The sequence below is a fragment of the Mixophyes fleayi genome, chromosome 11 (assembly GCF_038048845.1).
Source record: "Mixophyes fleayi isolate aMixFle1 chromosome 11, aMixFle1.hap1, whole genome shotgun sequence".
Lineage (NCBI taxonomy): Eukaryota > Metazoa > Chordata > Amphibia > Anura > Limnodynastidae > Mixophyes > Mixophyes fleayi.
Window position 1 is genome coordinate 1598293 of NC_134412.1, and position 6451 is coordinate 1604743.

A 6451-nucleotide genomic window follows, 5' to 3' on the forward strand; every position below is an offset into this window, starting at 1 on the left:
GCAAAAATAGAGCTTATGAACTGTAGCCTAGATTATAAATAAGCTATATGATCATAAAGTGAGATATATATATTATTCTCCAATCTGGTATACATATGGAGATGCTCTAAATCGGTGCAGATTAATAGTGAGCACCTGTCCTAGCGTCCCTGATAATGGTCTGGTATAGATTCACAAGCTGAAAGGAGAATAATAAGAGATTTAGACATGTGATAATCTCTCAATCCTTTATCAAGACTGCATGGAGCTCTGCTGCACAGTGTACAATGTGGCGATAGACTTATGTCTCAACAGGTTAATATTCATGTTGTGTCATAGAGATCTAAGCAGTAACAGTAGCAGTTTGATAGTTCACCTAATATGTGGTGTCTGTGCGCTACTGCGAATAGATTCATACAGGATTTATACGTAACACACTATAGAATAATCATATATAACAGCCTTTCAGGAGTATTGTGCTCTGCATAAGAATCTTATTTAAATGTATCTGATCTCAGAGCGCATACTATCCTGCAATATACTGTACTATGCTGCACTGTGCTGCAATATACTGTACTATAATGCACTATGCTACAATATACTGTACTGCGCTGCAATATACTGTACTATGCTAAAATATACTGTACTGTCCTGCAATATACTGTACTGTGCTGCAATATACTGTACTATGCTACAATATACTGTACTACACTGTACTATCCTACAATATACTGTATTATCCTGCAATATACTGTACTATACTGTACTATGCTGCAATATACTGTACTATGCTGCAATATACTGTATGAGATTAGAGGTTACATTCTCTCAGCTAAAACCTATCACGGGAGATAAAATAATTCCGGTAGATGACTCTGGAATCAGACACATGCTGCTATTACATAGATACAGACAATCACATGGATATATTATGTGCTCCAGGAAACAGGAGTATTCTGATTTTCTGCCGCCCCCCCCGACTCACGTCTTAGTTTTATAATGTGTCATTAATCCTGTGATTCACCTGTTCTGTGTATGTTTAACTATGGGGTCTAACTGAGCAATGTCTGCCTGTGCGGGTGAAAAATTACTGGTAGTAACATTACTTCATGTTCATCATACATTACCTACAGTAACATTACTTCATATTCATTGTACGTTACCTACAGTAACATTACTTCATGTCCATCGTACGTTACCTACAGTAACATTACTTCATGTCCATCGTACGTTACCTACAGTAACATTACTTCATATTCATTGTACGTTACCTACAGTAACATTACTTCATGTTCATCATACATTACCTACAGTAACATTACTTCATATTCATCGTACGTTACCTACAGTAACATTACTTCATGTTCATCGTACGTTACCTACAGTAACATTACTTCATGTTCATCATACGTTACCTACAGTAACATTACTTCATGTTTATCGTACGTTACCTACAGTAACATTACTTCATGTTCATCATACGTTACCTACAGTAACATTACTTCATCTTAATCGTACGTTACCTACAGTAACATTACTTCATGTTCATCATACGTTACCTACAGTAACATTACTTCATTATTATTATTATTATTATTATTTATTTATAAGGCGCCACAAGGTTTCCGCAGCGCCGAACACAGTACAAACAATGGACAGTACAGGGAATGACAGTACAGAACAATAAACGAGTAATACCGAGACTTCAGATGCTCCAGGAAAATCAAGAATATTGAGGTTGGAGCAGAAGAGAAGGTAGAGAGACAGGAGGGAGAAGGGCCCTGCTCATTAGAGCTTACATCCTAAAGGGAGGGCAACAGACAATCGGCACAGAGGGAGTCAGAGGAGGGGAGCAAGCGAACCCTTTTCAAAGGAGGATCCAGGAGATGAGAGCGAGCATGGAAAGAGGGTTAAGTGGAAGGCTGGTAAGCCTTGAGGAAGAGATGAGTTTTGAGTGCCCGTTTGAAGGAGCACAAGTTAGGGGATAGACGGATGGAACGAGGGAGGTCATTCCAGTGCAAGGTGGCAGCTCGGGAGAAGTCTTGAATTCTGGAGTGGGATGAGGTTATTAGAGTGCAGGAGAGGCGACGGTCATTGGCCGAGCGCAGGGAACGGGCGGGAGTGTGGATGGAGAGGAGATTGAAGATATAGGGGGAAGTAGACTGGGAGAGGGCCTTGTAGGTGAGGGTAATCACCCCTTTACTTCATGTTCATCATACATTATGCTTTCGCACATAGGATAGATGAAGATTTGTCTAAGTCACAGATATCAGACCAGGAAGACCGGCTGAGCCTGAAGATATCAAACTGGAAGCAAACATTAAACTCCCAGCACAAAGCAAACAGGAACAACAAAGTCATTATAGTTTCTATGTTTCTATTATTAAAAGTAATAATTTGATTTGTAAAATTTTTGTATTTCATTTTTCGTCTCAATAATAGGTGATAATATTGTAGTAACTTATTATTTTCCTCTCTAAGTTTCTTATTGTGTTATATATGTGTATTGTATATTGTAGTCTATAGATGCTGAGAGCCTGATTCACCCTCGCTCCCGCTGCGTGCCGTATCTTGCCTGAAATTGCTCTGTGCATGCTCAGAAAATGACAAGTGCATGTGTGATACCCAGGAGCTGCTGGGCACTAGGACCCAGGGGACCAGGACTATCTCACAGCAGGATACAGGGAAGACTTTAGGACCCAGCGTAAGTCCAGTCTGTGAGGCTGCTGGAAGGTTCTGTGTGTGTGACAGGAAAGATTAAAGGAAGCAGAGTAACAGAGAGAGGGCTGAGGAGCCTGGTGACAGCTCACCTACCCGAGTGACAGCAGCAGTGAGCAGAGGAGGTGAGAGAGAGATCTGAGACAGACACTTGTGTGAGAGAGATAGCATTATAAAGAGATAACAGAAGAGGATGAGGCACTGAGATATATCAACCTGTTTACAAGTGACAATTATTCTGACAGGAGAACAATAGTTTCACATATTTATCAGAACATCAGTATTATTTATTCCTCCCAAGTTATAAGAAGAAATGTACTGAATATTTGGCTGATAGTTATGTTTAATCACCAGATAAGTGTGATGTGTGTCCAGTGACAGAGACTCTTACCTCAAAATCACACAGAACCTCCATTATAACTGTAACCAATTGCCACCTCAGAGATCTCCATATTGTGGATGTCACCTCAGAGACACCCTCCATCTTGTGGATGTCACCTCAGAGACACCATCCATCTTGTGGTTGTCACCTCAGAGACATCCTCCATCTTGTGGCTGTTACCTCGGGACATCCTACATCTTTTGGTTGTCACCTCAGAGACATCCTCCATCTTGTGGTTGTCACCTCAGAGACACACTCCATCTTGTGGTTCTCATATCAGAGACATCCTCCATTTTGTGGTTGTCACCTCAGAGACATTCTTCATCCCTCTTGTGGTTATTACCTCAGCAACATCCTCCATCTTGTGGTTGTCACCTCAGAGACATACTCCACCTTGTGGTTGTCACTTCAGGGACATCCTCCATTTTGTGGTTGTCGCTTCAGAGACATTCTTCATCCCTCTTGTGGTTATTACCTCAGCAACATCCTCCATCTTGTGGTTGTCACCTCAGAGACATCCTCCATCTTGTGGTTGTCATCTCAGACATCCTCCATCTTGTGGCTGGTATCAATATTGCCTAGCTACGTTCATTTACACAAAGATAACTGATTGTTGATATAGAAAGGAAAAGAGTAATTGTTCTATTTGATACGCTGTATGTAGAAATGTAAAAATGTGTTTAAATCCACTGTGCAATTTCAATAACTGATCCCAAAACAAAGGCAGTGAATATTGAGTTAGATTAAGAGTTAAACATTTGTGTGCAGCATTGCTTATAACTAGAACATTGTAATTATATGGTATTTGTTGCTAATCATTATTTGACATAAAAAACATTTTAGTAATATATTGTTCCCAAATAATAAATTTGACTTTACTTAATGTTTTTTACGGTGTCCTACTTGTATTGGGGACCCGAGGGTTCTCTGTCCCACTGCCGTGTCGTGATTCAAAGAAGAGCATCCGGAGACCAGGTACGATCCGCACTACATCCTCATATCACCCGCCTCATGGGGTGTTACACATGCAATTCAAGCCCAATCGCAAATTACACTTCCGACTGACTGAAACTGGAAGGGGCGGAACATGGGAGAGAAGAGGCACCTACGCAATCTGCGGTAAGGGCGTGCCAAGGTCGCACATTTGTCCGATTCAAGCGTTGGGCATCTTTTAGGTACGTGATTTTTTAGCCATATCACTTGCACCAGAGACTGTGCAGGTGTAACTGATAGTGATGACTGACATATATGTGTGCTAGAACATGTTAATGCAATTCAGAGAACTATGAAAATGCATTTTATTTACAATACACATAAAGAACATCATGATTTATGTATTTCCTGAATGAACTTTTTTTGAAATTACTTTTAGTGTTGATTATAGTATTAAGAGTTGTTCATTTGTTTAATTGTTTCTTTTGGCATGTGTTCATATTGCACATATTCATGTGCGTATCCTGCAGCCTGTTCGGTCTGTCTCCATATGGCAGTGTTGCATAGTCCTTTCTCTCACCCATCTCCTGCTGTTTGTCCGGTCCTGGCTCTGACTTGTACCCTTCATCCTGTGAACCTTCGATAGACCTCAAGGTGACTGGTCTACGGTCTGGGGATAACGTATCTTTCGTGTAGTTGAAGCTTCGTTTTACCATTGGGCAAGATACCTATAAATACTCTCCTACACTCACTAGTTTGTGCAACATGCATCCTATTAGAAGTGTAAGACAAGACCCAAACTCTGTCAGGTCAGATTCCTTCACCACAATGCACAGCCAGGAACACCCCTAAAAACACCCTTCCCAACCCTTTATTCATTTCAATAATCTGCTCTGTACAAAGAGAAATCTTATTTTTGCTCCACAGAACTAAGTGCCTCCTTAGTACATAACCGCACTCTGCCCAGCTCCTCTCATTGGATGATGCCAACTGCTGCTCCCCACAATTTCCGCCATCTTCCACCACCATCCTACGCACTTGGACAGAAATCTATCATTTCTGTTGCCGGAGAATCATCCTGTGAAGAGTCCGAGTTCTATAAATTGTTCACATATTGGTGTAGAACTGATTCTCACAGTAATTCCACCATAAAGCTTCAGAGATTTACTGCCAGTGACTCCTAGTGCTCGGTGATATATCATCATTATAGTCTATATTTTTAGATGTTTTATAACTATCCAGATTCTCACAGTAATTACACCATAAACTGTAAATGTCTTACTAAACGGAATTGAAGGAGAAAACTGAAGGATTTATTACTTACATCCATTGTCCATCTGGAATCTAGTTACTGAGTAGAGTCTTGGAGAGTGTGATCTGAGCAGTTGACTCTCTGAGGGAATACAAGTGATAGTTTTCCAGACTCGCAATCCTACTTTATATATATTACCTTCTTCAATTAGCGCCACCACGTCTACAGGTAGTACTCTCATTACAAAACCTGTCCCCCCTTAAGAGATGCTCAAAAGGATGATCAAAATGTTAAAAACTCTCTCTTCTCATGGGATGCTCACTGGGAGTACCATTGTTGCAGAACCTATCCCTCTTCATATCACTTTCACTGAGAGTGACGCCATTTCTGTACCCGTCCCTCCTTGTGAGCTGGTCACAGAAAGTACCACTGTTGCAGAACATGTTTTCTCTCATAAGATGTGTGCTAATGGTACCATCTTTATATAAAGTTCCCCTCATTATAAGATCATCATTTGGAGTACCACTGTTATAAAAACTGATATGATGCTCACTGTGAGGAACACAAGTACAGAACCTGTCTCTCTTTATGAGATGCTTACTGAGAGTAACACGAGTACAGACCCTGTCTCTCTTTATGAGATGCTCACTGAGAGTAACACAAGTACAGAACCTGTTTCTCCTTATGAGATGCTCAATGAGAGGATCACAAGTACAGAACCTGTCTCTCCTTATGAGATGCTCAATGAGAGGAACACACGTACAGAACCTGTCTCTCTTTATGAGATGCTCTCTGTGAGGATCACAAGTACAGAACCTGTCTCTCCTTATGAGATTCTGAATGAGAGAAACACAAGTACAGAACCTGTCTCTCTTTATGAGATGCTCTCTGTGAGGAACACAAGTAAAGAACCTGTCTCTCCTTATGAGATGCCCTCTGAGAGGAACACAAATACAGAACCTGTCTCTCCTTATGAGATGCTCACTGTGAGGATCACAAGTACAGAACCTGTCTCTCCTTATGAGATGCTCACTGTGAGGATCACAAGTACAGAACCTGTCTCTCCTTATGAGATGCTCTCTGAGAGGAACACAAATACAGAACCTGTCTCTCCTTATGAGATGCTCACTGTGAGGATCACAAGTACAGAACCTGTCTCTCCTTATGAGATGCTCACTGTGAGGATC